This window comes from Triturus cristatus, chromosome 1_2 (assembly GCF_964204655.1).
Source record: "Triturus cristatus chromosome 1_2, aTriCri1.1, whole genome shotgun sequence".
Lineage (NCBI taxonomy): Eukaryota > Metazoa > Chordata > Amphibia > Caudata > Salamandridae > Triturus > Triturus cristatus.
In genome coordinates this window covers 1057326712-1057343702 of record NC_140580.1, presented here as the reverse complement: position 1 = coordinate 1057343702, position 16991 = coordinate 1057326712, and the positions used below count along the sequence as shown (strand labels likewise).

At 46.0% G+C, this 16991-nt stretch overlaps 1 protein-coding gene and 1 long non-coding RNA gene across 2 annotated transcripts in view; one reads left to right on the top strand and one right to left on the bottom strand.

Moving 5' to 3' along the window:
* The window catches only part of LOC146868651 (uncharacterized), a 40096-nt gene extending 37319 nt beyond the window's left edge, over nt 1-2777 (top strand). The window contains exon 3 of the long non-coding RNA XR_014966331.1: nt 2546-2777. This is a non-coding gene — a long non-coding RNA (uncharacterized LOC146868651). The remainder of the gene's footprint in view (nt 1-2545) is intronic.
* DBH (dopamine beta-hydroxylase) overlaps nt 1-16991 on the bottom strand; it is a 451213-nt gene that overhangs the window by 75410 nt on the left and 358812 nt on the right. The window lies entirely within an intron of this gene.

Genomic DNA, 16991 nt, shown 5'->3' with positions numbered 1-16991 from the left:
AAGGAGCATGTGAAAGAGTGGGGATATTATACAAGGGAAAATAAAACATGTTGTAGAGGAGGGCTTCCATGAACGAAGGGAGGGGTAAAGATGTGTGCAGTATAAAGAACCTAGGCACTGAAAGTTGGGTTCAGGGGGGTGCTGCATCACCCCCAAAATAACCATGCTGGAGTTCAGAAGGTGAATAAGCAATACAGATGCCTTAAAATGTGTTTTTATCTTTTCATATTTGCTGTGCATTCAAAAACAGAGTTCAAATGTCAGTCTATTAGTGTTTGCTTTTCTTTCTCTGACATCAAAGTTAGAGAATTTTGTCAAGTGAACTATTTGACAATATTGATGGGATACAGGGAGTGTGAAAGGTAAGGTTGTTTGTGTTAGTTTTTGTCTAACACACAACATTATTTAAAAGCCAGTAAAGGAACCAGACAATTATTTCAAAATATATTATCAGTTAGAAAAGCAAAAATAGAGCAAATTGTTTTGTAATTCAGAATTTTGATAGCAACAAAGATTTGAATAGCATCAAAACAAATCAAGACACTTTACTTGGTGATGTGCAAATGCTAAATTCTTGCTTAAAACCGATTTCCACAAATTGTCATTTGTGCACTATATAGTTTTATCAGTGAAACCGCATGACAGTGTGAAATTTGTGGCCATTTTAATGGAAAATATGCTGTCTGTAAATGTGTGTGCGCAACAACACCATTCGCCTTACTCATTTGCTATACTTGTTCCCTGTGAAGCAATGGCAATAGGGAAATATGGGTGGTGGTAAGTTTGGGAGAAAAAGAGAGTGACAGAGAGAGAGCTATGACTTGAGAAAAGGGCAGAGAGAGACAGGAAGCCTGAAAGAGACTATCTATGTGATGATCAGTGTTCCTTTTCAGGATCTGTATATTGTCCACGCCATCAGCAAAATCAACAGCGAGTTATTCTGTGCACATTTGCTAGATTTGGCAGCTATCTTGTTCAATACAGTGGATGTGCTATGAAACTCAACAAGCTCTGCAAATGTATGTGCCCTATCCCCTTTCGCTTGAGAATGTGCAGTCATAAAAATAATTAGAAATTGCTTTCCAAGAAACTTGCACGTCAGCGTTTTTGGCAGACAGTTCAATTATTTCTTTTGGAATATCTGGTCTGAGCTTTTGACATTTTTACATTTAATTTACAATATAAAGACGCTATGAAACATAGTTTCGATCAGTCATAAAACCACGGGATTCAGTTATTTCATTAATGATATTGCAAATGGAAACCAGGTATTTTAATTTCCTTTTTTACACATGCCCCCATTACTTTGGGATCTTTACTCAACATATCAGAAATAAAATTACACTCTTTGAGCAAATAATGAAGAATTTAAGTAAAGCAGATCAAATGTTCCCCCATATTGCTTAGGCTTTACGGAACAGTTTTTTGCAAAATCTTCTACACATGCTTGAATTTTAACCAGAGATCATGACAAGCCATTTCCAGGAAGTTTTTGCAATACGTGACCTTTATTTCTATGGAAATAAATTAGATTAATGAGGTTTGAATTCAGATGATCGATTATTGACTTGCATGTATTGTAAATCCACATATCCACAAGGTCAAAGCAACAAAGATTCTCTGACAGTTTTGTGGTTCATTTAAACAGACCTTCAATGTTGGAAATTGAAATTAGGTAATCTGTACATTCGCCCAGATTTTGAGGACAGGCCAGTGCCAACAGGTGCATGGAATGGTTTGCTTGAGCACACAATACTAATCCCAATAAACAAACAATAACTAATAACAATGGACTAACCACTAAACTCGGGTTCCAGAGTAGCCTACCACTCGGCTTAAAGCACTTCAACACCTCATAAGGGGTAGTAAGTGCTACATAAATGCAAATATTATGCAATACAACAGCTGCTCACATGCAGATAATAGGTGTGAACAACAATGGGTTATGAAAGCAGCAAATATGGGTGCATATCATCAAGGGCCATATCGCCGCTTTCCTGGCTTTAAAAGCCAGAAAAGCGGCGATATTCACATCGCACTATCAGCAAGCTCACGCTAAGCCTTGTTAGCGCTATTTTCCATGAGTTTGCTCCTATTTTCTTATCGCCCTGCATGTCATCGCTAATGACATGCAAAGTAGGCGTTCCGGAGCAACACTTCATGGAAATGGACGTTAACAAGGTTTCGCCTTATTAACAAGCCTGCAGCAGACCCGCTTAGCGACAAGATTAATCGCGCTAAGCCCCGTTATTGCAGGATCTTAACACCTGCTTGAAAGTCGACTAGGCCAGTGGTTCCCAAACTTTTGACTCCTGAGGACCCCCATTGAGTCACCACTGGAAGCCGGGGACCCCCAAGCAATTTGTATGACTTAAATTTCAAACTTTAAAACAGTAATTCGAAAACAAACACACGTGTGCAAACAAAACAATTACTCAAATTACTAAGGATTTTAGTATTTTATATTGAAAGAATTTGCAAAAAACAGGAAGGTTAGTGCTGCATCTCCGTGACTAACTTTTAAATGGTTTGTTTTATTTCGCAGTACAAGGCTCCTACCAGGGCCAGACTGGAAACCCAAAGAAGCCCTGGCAAATGTTTTCAGACCAGTCCCCATACAGTGCACACCAAGTGCAGTGAGCGAGCCTGACCACTACAAAGGGAGCTTTGGGAGGCTCTCCCCCAAGAAAATGTGGGAAACAATGGTGCATTCTACAACCAATTTATTATTATATATTGAATTGTATCAGCTTTTAAAGAATAGTAAATGATGACCTTACTATGCACCAGGATACGACAATCTTTGTTTGGGTTCTTCAATGATTACCTTATTATCACCCTCCAACAGTGCCTCTCATCTCTCCATAGCTCCTCTGTCATATGTATTTTATTTGTTTTATAGCATCTATCATACCATTGTAGGATGTCAGAGCACTTTAAATCACACACATATAGGGGCACATTTACAAGCCCCTTCTGCCACGGGTGTGTCACAAAAAGTGACGCACCGGTTGCGTATTTTAGATCCCCATACTTCCAAGGACAGGAAAAGCCACCTTGCGTGAATTTTCCTGGTCTTGTAAATATGGCCCATTTGCACACACTCACAAAGTAATCACTTTTGCTGGAGTCCTGGTGACTGAGACACCCCCCGGACGTCATATTCATTAGGCAGTCCTGACCGCCCCAATCCCCTGAAATTTCCTCCGGACACCGCATGCATTAGGTTGTCCTGGCCGCCTCCCCCTCCCTCGGATCCTCCCCGTTCTAGTCCATCCTGATCATGGATTCCTCGTGACCTACAACTTTCTGTTTCAAGCCCCTAGTCGTTGTATCTGAAACGAATACCAATTCATTAATTGTTGACACCTGATCAATCATTACGCCTTTACGGCCACGAGTTCAATCTCGCCGACCCAGACCTGCTGACTTTCATTGCTCCTCTGGATCCAGCGCCCCGCCCCTTGTCACCTAGTCCCAGAACTACTCTGGACCCTTTCTCTCCACCGTTCCTTAACCTTGAACCTTCATCCATTTAGCACTGTGATGAATAATTCAACCCTGTCCTGACGATGATCCCAATTTAATCAGGATCGAAACGCCGTCGACCTTTTCAGCTTAACTGATGGCTTTATGGTTCCTCAAATTGATGTAAAAATAATTCTGTAATGTCGAAAATTGAATTCAGAACCTTGTAATTATCATTCCACTATTCACTTTCACTTCACGTTGCGCCGTCCCTTGCTGATCTCACCTTGTCACTTGCGTCGCCGTCTTCGTGTCACATACACTTTAAGCACCAAGTACAAGTCCGGGTTGTCTTTATGATATATTAATTGTATGTACAGTGCTGCTATTACTGCTTCATTTTTTGGACCTTTCAAATTTATACATGTTTTTATGTAAGTAAAAAATTTTTCCTAACCTAATACAGTATTTTTCTTAAATCATTCTCTTCTTGAGTCTTCCTTATCTCCTTTGTAATGTTTTTTACATGCAAATTATTTGTCTTGGTCGAATGATACCAGTTGAGAGTTGTTGTTGTTTCTTACATTATTACCCTATCTCAACGAGGTTTACGGGTTACGCTCCTGTTTTTTTTTGTGTTTTTTTTCCATTTGCACACAGCACTTTGCGTGAAAGGGGCATTCCATGGGTGTTGCTGTGGGTGTTCCCACGCAGCACCCATGAAACCAGACACATTTCCAGATTTACTAGAAATCGTAAATCTGGAAATGTGTCTGAATGCTACGCCTCCCAGTGGAGGCATAGGGAGGCGCAACAAGGAGAAAGGTATTTACTTCTCCTCGTTTTGTTCCTCTTTCTATGCGTGTTGCACTCTGCAGCATGCGTAGAAAGAGGAAATCACCTCTGGTGATTGCTTATGTACAGGAAGGTGTCCCTTCCTGCACATAAACAATCAGTAAAACGATGACGTTTTGCAAGTTCTATGTGTGCTAATGCAGCACACTTAGAAGTTGAAAAATGCAATTTCTGATTGTTTTTGTGCAGAAAGGGAACCCTTCCTGCATATAAACAATCTCCCCACGACGCAGGCATCCTTGCACCATGGTGCAAGGGTGCCTGTGCAGGTGCATGGCAGCAGTTTGTGTCCCAGGGCAGGGGGAAGCACAGAGATGCGACATATTGTTGTAAATATGTCGCATCCCTGTGCTTTGAAAGTGACTCATTGCGGCTCAGTCAAATGGCTTGCGGCACACAAGTCACTTTCCTTGTAAATCTGCCCCATAGAGACAATGATTCATACATGTAAATCAGGGTATAGAAAATGTTACATAAGGCAAATGCGACTACAAGGTGTAGGATTCACATGTCATTCATAACGGTAGGCATTTTTAAAGAGTGCTTGGTCTGGAGAAGCACAAACTCAGGATTCAGATCATAACACAGTGGTTAGCATTGACTTTAACAATACAAATTTATTTCCACCCAAATAAACCTTTTTTAGCAGCATCAGGATAATGAAAGACTTAGAAAAAACATGTCTCTAACTTGTATTATGCAGTTTGCAAGCAGCTCTTTGATGACAGTTAATAGGTCACTGTGCTAGATTACGATTGTCACTTATGAACTGCACAGTAACAAAATAATCTCTGTGCCAAAAGCAGTAACCCACTAACCTATGTACATAAAACACTTTTTTAAAATGCATTCTACATGTTCTTTGCAGTGTGCTACATTAAATAGGTCTAAACTGCCACTGGACAAAACTCTCATCTCTCTCCAGCAGGGCATTAATCACTGACGTCATCTTGACACTTTTATTGTTGCTGGAAAACTGCTAATTCTACAAGGAACTTTGTTGTGCTTTAAAATTGCTGCCTGAGGACCTCCTGGGAATGTGTCATGGACCCTTGGGGTCCGCGGACCACAGTTTGGGATACACTGGACTAGGCTATCTATATAATGGGAGTTGGATTTTAGGGTTAAGGTCACTGGGGCGTATCAGCAAGGATCTCCTTATCTCCTCCAATGTAACTCTTGTTTGCAGGCGATACTGGTGCTTTTTGACGCTATTGCTGGATTTCATATCGCCTCAGAGTTAAGCCTTGATAATAATCCACTATCTCGGTGTTGAAATCCAGCGATAGCTGGCGTTAAAATAAATAGCGCTAAGCACGCTTTGCAATGTTTATCGCAAGTTCTTGTTAATATGCCCCTAAGTTACAAAAGGCCCCCCGAAATTACTTACTTGTACTCTGAGATCTGGGTAGATGCTGTAATGGTTTATGTTGTCCAATGCCACAAATTTCAAGTAATCTCAAATAAATGTCCAGAATCTGAGAAAGGTACATCATGTGTGTATCCATGGACACAAACTGGGTGCATGCACACTATGGGCCCGATTATGATGTTGGGCAGATCGCCACAGATAGGCTGTCAGTTCATCCAACATCAGAGGCTGCGGTCCACTCACTGCATAATGATGCGGTCGGTTGGAGCGCAGACAGCGGAAGGACTGACCAACGCCTTTCACAGGTTCAAGGAGCCTGTTGGAGCGTCGATCGTAGTGTAAACCCTACAATAGAGGCAGTGCCTGCTGAGGCAATGTTGTAAGGATTACGATTTCCCATTTCCCTCTGCCTTTACATTGCGGTCCGACCGCCATGTAAAGGCAGACTGAATGGGACTTTGGGAGCCCCTAACAGGGCCCCTGTCCCCCATAGGTCTCTGCAATAGTGTCAGGAGGGCACATGGTGCCTGGCACATGGTGAATGAATGTTTCAATAAATGCTTTTCTCAATTGTGGCTTGCACTGTGGACCATTTTTGGCATGGAGCACAAGCCGCAATTGTAAAAGGCATGTTTCTGACAGCCTTCTCGGCAGCCGCATCATACTTAGGTGGGTGGAGCCGCCGACTACGTGTCGGGCGGTCTCTATTCCAATACGATCTGACCACCATTGTAATGAAGCCCTCTGTTCTCAAACATCATGAAAATTAAGCGTAATGAAGTCATCTCAATCAACCAAACCATAATTTGAAAATGTACTTTAGACACACATTTTTAAATAGACCTCTGTGGTATTCTGTGGATGACTGGCTTCTGGATTTACTACTCTCGGTCAATGTACAGATTGACAAAACAGTAATGCATGTAAGACCCACATTACTCTCTATATAAAATGAATACCATTCCTGATGCCAGCTGACTTTCACCAGATGGTCCAGGCTCTTGCAATCTCTGGTATCAATTATGAAAATGCCACCTCATGGAGTTACAGAATTCCCATTATTTCCTCTCACTTCGGGGCATATTATCAAGGGGCCGCGATAAAATTATCGCCGCTTTAGCGTCCGTTTTTTGTCGAAAGCGGTGATAATTTTATCGCATTATCATCAAGGACACTCTAGTGCTGATTCCTTGACTTAGCGCCCGTTTTCCAAATGCATCACCTCGCATCGATAATGAGATGCAAAGGAGGCGTGGCTGTGAAAACAACATGGGATAATATCGTGAAGGCAGCTTCGCGATGTTATCAACGAGGGGTAGCGATATTTGAAATCGCGTTAAGTATGCCTTAACGCAGGAATTTAACGTCTGTTAAATTCCTGACTAAGGCATACCTAACATGGGGGGTGGATTGTGTGGCTAAGACCACAGACCCTATCATCAAGGATATCGCCGTTTTCCATGGAACATCGCTGGAAAACCAGCGATGTTCCATGAAAAACACCTCTATTGCTGGAATAATTATCGCCATTGTGCTATGCGTTGTTAATACAGCGCTAGCATGGCGATCATTTCCATCGATAGCCTGCGAAAAAAAATCCTCACGCTAAGAGCGGCCAGCGATAATTATCGCTGCCACTTGATAATATGCCCCTTCGTTCTTACATGCAACAGCTAGACTGGTGACTTACCTCATCCCCTCATTCTTGAAAGAGCTTCATTGTTTCCCCAGGATGGTAGAATCAACTTAAAGTGGCCTGCGTAACTTTGATACAAAATGTGAGATGAACACATACGAAGTAAAAGTCCCAAAGGATGGTTTAAGGGTATTACTTCAGGGCAAATTAGGAAATGTATCCACTTTGTTAGCCACCTTACCAGAGGTAGAGGAAGCCATCAGGCAAAGCTTTGATGGCACATCCCCTGGACTGGACAGGGTCCCTATGGACCCCATCAAATGCTGCGTTAATTTGTCAGGCCCCTCATCACAAATGTGTTTACCAGCCCTCTGTGTAAAAAGATCCCTCGTTCCTGGGCCCTCTCTATCATCATCCCCATATTTAAGAAAGGAGATCGCATGTCACCTAAATGTTATCGACCAATCACCTTGATAGCACAGTGAAAATAATCGAAAGGATTATATTTGATCGATTACTACTTTGGGCTAATTTAAACAATATTCTGAGCACCTAACAATTTGGTTTTCATCCAGGGTTCGGTACTGTGCAACAGTGCCTGAACTTGCATCTGACTGTAGAAAAGTACATCTAGAAAAAGGGCAGTCCCCTGTACCTGGCCTTTATGGACCTATCTACAGCATTTGATTATGTTATTAGAACAAAGCTTTTCTTGATCTGTTAGAATGGGGTTGAGATGTCATTGTTAATGTTAATGTTAATGAAATTTGTACAGCGCACGAATACCCTCGGGTGTCTTAGCGCTTGCGGAATAATACTGTACTGAGTTTTATTACTGCTGAAAGAGACAGGTCTTCAACTGTTTCCTAAATTCCAAATGGGGAGTGATTTTTCTGACATATAATGGGAGAGAGTTCATTCTTTGATGGTATTAAAGGTAAGACTCCTCCCCCCCCAATTCATCTTTTTGATTCTAGCTGGCCGCATCAGATAGGCATTAGCTGAACGCAGCGATCTGTTTAGAGAGTACCATCTAAACAGGTCCTCTAAAAACTTCGGCCCTTCTATGTGTGATGCCTTGTGAGCCATGCAGAAAGTCTTAAATTTTATCCGCTGGCAAATTGGAAGCCAGTGGAGTTCTCGCAATTCTGCTCTAACCGACTGATATTTTGGAATATCCAAGATCAGTCTTGCAGCCGCGTTTTGCACTGCCTGTAACTTCCTGAGAAGGGTGGATTGCACCTTAATGTATAATCAATTACAATAATCAAGTTTGGACAAGACTAAGGAAGTTACTAGTGAATTTTTACAAGGTTTGGGAATAAAAGGCAACATTTTTCTAATAGTCTTGATCCTAAAAAATGAAGACAACACTACCATAGAGACTTGAGCTTTAAAACTCAACTTTTCATCTATAATAACCCCAAGATTTGTTCCTTTATCTACCGGTGTAGGGGGAGGGCCAATATTGTCTGGCCACCAAGCTGGGGAACAGGGGGGAGAAAGATTTCCGAACTTGATCACCTCTGTTTTACTCGAGTTTAACTTTAAGCAATGAGTGCTCATCCAGGGGCTTAAGGACAGTATACAGTTATGAAGATTTAATGAGTGATTGATGTCCTTATCCACTGTCGAGATCACCAGCTGTGTGTCGTCAGCATAAGACGTCGGAATCAGATTAAAGCTTCCTATCAGTGGTGCTAATTCCGCCACATAGATATTAAAGAGTGTAGGGCTCAATGATGAGCCCTGCGGAACACCACATGGAAGAGAAAAAGGTGCTGACTTAAATTTGCCCAAGTGAACTGATTGAGTCCTCTCCGATAAAAACGATGTCAGCAGGGCAAGGGCTTTACCTCCTATCCCAATATCTTTTAAACGATGAACCAGAAGAGAGTGATCCACCGTATCAAATGCAGCGGATAGGTCCAGCAGTACCAAGGCTACTGACCCACCGCTGTCCAGCGAAGAGTGGATTTCTTCTGTAGTCTTAGTCAATGCTGACTCAGTACTATGATTTGGGAATTGGTAAATCTTCTGCACAACCAGTGTGAGAAGGTTTAGTTTTGACCAGAAGGCGAAATGTCATACACCTTCTCACTTGCCATGAGGGTGCATCAAGGTTGTATCCTGGCCCCACTGTTGTTTATCATTTATATCAACAATTTGAGTTCTTTTTTGATTGATACTGTCAAGGATACCCCCAAGATTGCCAACCTGTCAGTACCAGCGTTGTTCAATGCAGATGACGTGGTATACTTGGCCTGTTGCTCTAGATTTGGAAAGTCACATGTCATGGCCTGCGGTCCAGGCCAGAAAAACATTTCCAAGGTAACGGTTAGTGGTCAAACTCTGATCAGCATTTCTGATTTCAACTACCTAGGTATGGTCTTCGATTCCATGGGTTTTTGGCAGCAACAGATTGCGAGCTCCTTCTTGAAGCTCAGTAGGGCTGCTGGAGTATACTCTCAGTTACCTCAGTCTGCAGGACGGGGGACCATCTCCCATCATTTGACTATTTACAGGACTCAATGTGTTACCGCAGCTCTGTATGGTTCTGGGGTTTGGCGTTATCACAATGTTAGTGCTCCGCATGTCGAGGAAAACTGGATATGAAAGGCGGCTTCTCAGTCTACCCCCTTCCAGTTCTCATTTCATCATTCCCTCAGAGCTGGAGCTGGAGTACATGGGTGATGAAGCTAGGCTGGCCCCACTCTCGCTCTGTGACAGCATCTGGAGTAACCCGAAGTTGGCTTAAATAGGGACTGCCTTAGTATGAATAAGGGCCTTTCCATCCCCTGATTGGGATATGTTTTAAAAAACGTAAAGGATTTGTGCCTGCTTGGAATGGTAATGCCTCTGCCGTTTTAAAAAAGCGCGATAAGTTAGAAGTCCAGCTCAGTTTCCTGGAGCTTTGTCAATCCCAAAGAAGGAGGTCAAGAGGAGCTGGCATGATGTGAAAAGCAAAACCAAGCAGAAACCTGCTGCCAACAGGAAGGCAGCAACGGCGACTGGAGGTGGGAATCCTGCGCCACAGGAGGAGCTGGAGGAAATGGTGGCCACAGACATCAGCATGGAGACGGTGCAAGGAGTTAGGAGTCCGGACACAGCTCGATATGACCTGATACAACATTAACAGGGTGAGTAATGACAAAGGACTGGGGGAACGGGGGGAGATGGGCACAATGGCACAACGATGTGTAGCACACTGCACACCCACAATGACCCTGGATCATGTCCCTGATCTCCGTGGCACACTGCAGCACACATACAAACACCACTTTGCCCCCGTCCACCATGTGCCCAAAGGGGTCCCACCCCACCCCACACATCACCAATCTCACAACCAACACATACACACGTGCGAAACCCAGCAAAGATGCGTATTTGTGAGCCACAATGACAATGCAACTGACACTACATGACTATCAGCATGGCTGCAGTACAATCATCATGACATTGTGCACGCCACGACACTGAGGTGGCCGAGTGTGGACCACTTTCGGAAAGGAGCTGGTCACACTCTGACACGCTCATGCTTATTCGCTTTGCACCGCATAAAGTTTCAATTGTCGAGTTGTCATTTAAAACAGCGGGCGAGCCTCCCCTCATTCACGCGTCCTATTGGCTGTGTCTCAACCTATCTCTGCACAGCATGGGATGTCTCGTCCCTTTACTGACTAGCTGTCAATGGTAATAATCGGACGAGCCTTTTGCCTTCACGCGTCCTATTGGCTGGGGCTCATCCAATCACAACACAGCATATGATGTGCTGACCTATCACCGACGGGCTTCCTTTCTGCACTCTTGCTTTTAGGTACCTCGCCCCAGGTCTCTTCTCTCCCTGGACCCGGTGGCTCGAGGCGGTGTAGGTTCCTAACGGGTGCCGAGCAGCGAGGGCGTAAGTGTACCTTCTGGCTCTTGTATCCTTTTGGTAAGGCTTGCAGCAATGTTCGGCTTGTGTTTTCACTATTCAGCCGCTCGTGGCCGTTCTTTCTCTCTTTTTCTTTCCAGGGTGTGCCATATTTGCTCGCACCTCCACCCCGGGATCCCTGAGGCGACGAACGGTCTAGCCTCACAGTAAGAACCCCTCTTCTCCCCTCGGCATTTCTACCCACCAGGAATGCTTCACGGGCCGCGTTCATTTGTCTCCTGGCCCTTGTTAGTTTTAGTCTCTCACGTAGCATTGAGACTCCACGTCGATTCCGTGATACATCGCTAGTCACGCTATTCAGGTGAAGTCTTGTTTTACTTCCCTGACACCAGTATCTGGCTAATTCTAGGTGCACTGACAGCACATCTTTTATGCACCTGAGGTACTGATTATTGGCACAGTCCCCATCCATGCACTATGTTTGAGCCTATAAATGTGGCGCTCTATAATGTCATGACTACGCACATTTACGATTCTTTTGTGTTTTGTCTTGTGTATGTACGTCTCTTTTTTCTTTATAGAGTAAACTCGTTTCTCTCCACCATTATAGTTTTTTGGCGGATTTTTCCTGTGTTTATATATTATTTTTCACACAGCAGCCCTCGGGAGGGTGAACCTTAGCGCGTTCACACCACCGGGGCACCCACACTCCCACTCTGGTCCTGATGAAAGCCTGTAGATCACACATAAAGGCAGAAACATGTTGACCGCCATGGAGTGAACCCGGTCTGTTATTTTTTGACCATCACTCCTTTTTATTATGTTTTAATTTTCCAATTAGCAAAACGAATAAAATACTTTTTTGACTTAATTGGAAATTTTAAATTCACTGTCACCACACACAACCCCGCTCCGCAGTAACCTGGCGTTGCAGCACACTGGGATGGCATTCGGCCATGCCCGGTGGAGCCCGATGATGAAGCATGTCACCAACCAGGTTGGTGAGTGAGGGCTTTTCATACATAATGTGTATTACCTCCGTAGGTCTGTTTTCCTCCCTGTAATTGATCGGGCAGGTTCTGACCTTGGAGACCGGTGCTTCCTTGGATGGTGAGTGCATTCTTGAGATTACACTGACTTCGTTGGTTTATACATTTTCCCTTGAGGGAATCAGTCGTGTTATTACCCTTCCTCTTTTGTTGTTACTTTACACACTCTGACACATCCAAGTGCACAAACAACCCCTGTGTCAACAATACATCTGCTGACAAACAATGCACAAGAGTACAATAACCGTTCAAGAGCACAAATGACCCAAGTCGCCAACATCTCAGCACCGTAAAAGCACAAAACTCAAAGACACACCACCTCAAAGGGATAAGGGACAGCAAAATCAGAGCTGCAGGGGCGACTCCCCCACAATACAGCACACACAGCTAGCAATAACGGCACATCCACATTGACGACAATGTGGTACAAAGTGCAACACTTACACTGCAGAACAGAGAATACAACTGGGTCCGCTTGTGCGTAGAAACTGGCCAATCACATCTGACATAGCAGGAAACTGTGAGATGAAAATGTACGTGTACAACCACACATCTGTCATGCAGTCCAAATGTCCACTGTCCTGCATCAAATAGTCAGTTCCACCCAAACGGTCACAATGTACATAGTCATACAGTCTGTATGTAAACGTGAACAATGCGCCAGTATTCATGTCAACACAATGTCAAAATGCATCTCCCCTTCACATTGCAGAGGGAAAAACAACACCTCCAGCAGAGCAGACCAGACAACCCATCAGTGATGCTGAAGAGGACCTCCACACCATCGACACCGACACCCTACAACCGCTCATGGATATCTTAGGCAACCCACCTCCAGGAGCAAGACAGCCCAGCTGCATCAAGGAGACCCCACCCCCTGCACAGGCCACACAGCAGGAAGCACCCACCACCACGGCTGGCCCCCAGCACCTCACTGAAGCACATATCGCATTCCAAGGCCAGGTGTTAGACTACCAGAAGGAGGTGGCCGAACAGGTGTGGGTGGGGTTCGACCCCATGGAAGCCGAACTAGATCATATGTGTGGGTGTCTAAGTCCCATCAGGGACCACTTACACCCCCCAACGGAGACCCACACTGCAACAGAGACACATGCACTTGCACATTTCCAGCACTGAACCACACCCAGAGCCCCGGGATAATCTTTCACACTCCCATGCTGGACTTGCGTACATTGGACTCATCCACTCCTCTTACGTATTGAGTGGGGGACGACAAAGCTACATGTCCAAGGTCTTACCCACTGCCTGCGGTGACATGGTTGCATCCGCTGTACACAGCATAATGTAATGTTGTAAGGCCCGTGGCCCTTATGCATACATTATGACCACACGGACACACTAAGGGGCCTATTATCAAGGTCCGGCGTTAAACTTATCGCCGCTTTATCGGCATAAAACTGCCGCTAAAGCGGCGATAATGGGCTTGATAATATGCCGTTGTGAATTCCCATAAAAGCCCATGTTCACACCAGAACATGGGCTTCCATTGGAATTCTCAAGGGCATATTATCAAGCCCATTATCGCCACTTTAGCGGCAGTTTTCTGACGTAAAAGCGGCAATAATTTTAACACAAACCTTGATAATATGCTCCGGAGATAGTTTGTGGAGCTGGCTACGTGCACCCGGCACATTTATTGCCAGGGTCACATGAACAGAGACGCTTGTGCTGGATGTGTGTGCTGGATGTGTGTGGGTTGAGTGTAAGCCTTGAACAGTGATCACTTTTAAAGTGGAAACAGAAAACACCAGCATTACAGAAACAACTGCGAAGCATCATGGTGGTAGCCGGAGCAAGTACAGAGGTCTCCGAATATGCAATCAGAAGTGTCCGTGAGTTGCAGTGCACTGAGGTTGGAGCACCAGAGCTGAGCGTGCTCATGTGAGAAACTTATCTAGGATTGTGTCCCTTCGGGATATTCCTGCTGCAGCTGCAGTGGGGTGTGTTACACCTGCATCATTTTCCTCATCATCGTCCCAGGTCTTCCACACTGCCTGATGTGACATTGCTGCATGAGCTTTCCACAGCACAATACTCAATCAAAAATGGTCCATGTGTTGCGGTGCACTGAGTCAGTGACACCTGAAGAGTTGAGCAGGGTATCAAGCAAAGGATGGCATCCACGGCAGGTGTGAGCAACTCTGATAGTCTGGCAGGAAGACTCTTTCGACTCTGGCAGTTGTTGGTTGGAGGTGGTCCTGGCGGTGGTGGCATGTGCATCCTGCGGTGATGCGACATCCGGGCAGGTCAGAACTCGATTTGATGTGTGAGCCCTGGTGGACCGCAGTTGAGGGCGGAGGCAGCGGACAGTGCAGGGCCACAGACACATAGCGTTGATGGACCCAGAGGCCATCGACCCAGAGGCCATCCAATATTCTATCAGACAGGGTCCATGACTTGAGCTGCACAGAGTTAGTGGCCCCGGATGCACTGCGGCTGGCACAGGCACACCGCCACGGGACGGTGACTTGCGGTGCACTGAGGTAGGGCCACACGATCTGAGCGGGTCCTCGTCGAAGGTGAATGTCGCGGAGGGTTGGGGGGACAGTGGAAGGTGTCCTTCCAGGGCATGATGCAGAGGGCAGAAGCTAGCAGAAACAGGCAAATGGAGGAGTGGAATGCTACAGCCTCACTTTTTATCACCAAGTCAGTATCACCTACATGATGATGAAGACAACCTCCAGGCCATGGACTCAGATGCCACCAAAGTTCAACCAGAGAGTGTCCTTGAATGTCGGGGCACAGACTTAGTGGCACCGGAGCTGAAAGGGGATGCAGTCTGCGATGAGGCCTGTACAATGATATAAACTCTGCCATAAATAAATCAAGACTCAGTTCCAAATGTGTGACCTACTTGGCCACAGTGTAGGCTAGAGGCAGCTCTCAGCAAAGGACCACAGACCGGTGTGGTTGGAATGCTATGCACAGAGTTGGTGGCACTGCATCGAAGGGAGTATAGTTATATAAATGCGGCCATTAACATATGAATTCGGCCATAATGATATCAAGACTTAGTTGCAAATGTGTGACCTACCGCAGTGTTGGCCGGAGGCAGCAGTGGAGTACGTCAACGAGAAAGGAGTACTGCGGGCCTGTGTCGCGGAGGCCGTGAGGGTCGGAGTAGGCTGCCAAGGTCGCGGACCTCGGGCTTGGAGCTTGGAGCTTGCACCGGCACGTGGTGGGCCCTCTTTGACACATACCAGTGTCTGCAGGTGAGCAGTGAGGCCTGGGTGCGCAGGGGCTGGCAAGATGGGTCTGGGAACCAGCGGCCTGGGGTGCAGCAGGCGCACAGGAGTGCAGGCAACACCGCTCATGGCGTCGGCCACGTGGCGGGGTGAGAGGCGCCGCCCTGGCAGACACGTTGGCCATTCCGGAAGAGAACCACGCCCAGAGCTACGTGCTTTTTATTCACACCCCTACGCTAGCCTGGCGTACCCCAGGCCAGCCCACTCCGCTCACGCTTACAGGGGGGGGACGTGACAAGCTACTTTTCCGTAATCTTCCCCACTGGATGGGGTAACATGGTTGCGTCCATTGTCCACTGCACTCCAAACACCAGCAGCATATGTCGACATGGACATGTCTGTGGTCTGCATACTGCAGTCTGTCCAGCACATCCACGCCACACTTGGCATTGTGTACATTCTCATTCATGGGTTACTTGCCTCCTTTGCACATGCCTAGTTCCCACCTCTCCCCACAATTTGCTATTGTGTGGCTGAGGTGCCATGCCGTTGATGGCTTATGTACATGGCTAGCCTAGGTTACCACAGTAAGTTGTGCTGTCATGTCTAATAGGTGGGCATGTTGCTTGGCATGTTTTATGTGAGTTTGTAACATGTGCATCCCCAGAGTTGTGAGTTGCATGATTTTGGAGTTGAGGTGTGTGGTGTGTTCATTTGGTTCTTACCAACGAGCAGTCAATTTGCATAGGTGCCGTCCTGGAAGTGCTGGTTGATGATGGACTGTCTGAAGATGTAGGAATCATGCACACTGCCTGGGTAGTTGGCGACGACGTTGGTGAAGAGTCCCCGGTGGTCCACTATTGCCTGCACATTAATGGAATGCGTGTGCTTTCTGTTGCGGTAATTGTGTGCAGTGTTGGCAGGGGGCACAGGTAGGACATGTGTGTAGTCAATTGCCCCCAACACATGCGGGAAGCCAGCTATGGCGTAGAAGCCTTGATTGGTCTCCAGCTGTTCCTGTGCAGTGTGGGGGAAGTGAAGGTGCTGGGGTACCATGATGATGATGGCATCCAGAACAGTTGTGATGAACTTTGATAGGGCTGGCTGTGAGACTCCTTGGACTCTTGCAGTTGTTGGTTGTAAAGTGCAGCACAGCCAGCAGCTTTGTCTGGGATGTTGGTTGTCCGCTGTGTTGGTACCATCAGCCTGTGGGCAATGTGGGTCAGGATGCGGAGGATGGTTGTCCTTTTGAGCCTGTAGAGAGCCATGTCATCCTCTGGTGTGAGGCTGGTGCGTTTCCTTAAGGTCCGCAGTCTTGGTCTGCGCTGCCTCTGTGGTAGTCTGGGGGGGCAGGGGAGGTCCGGAGGGGGGGTGGCGGGCCTGGGTGTGGTGGCGGTGGGTGTTGTGGCCCTCTTGGATGTCCAAGCTGCATGATCAGTGGCTCCATGGCATCTGTTGTTCTTCTGGTGTGGCTCTGGGCTGGGCTCCCTTTTAAGGTGCAGGTTGTCGTCCGACTTCACACCAGGTAAGA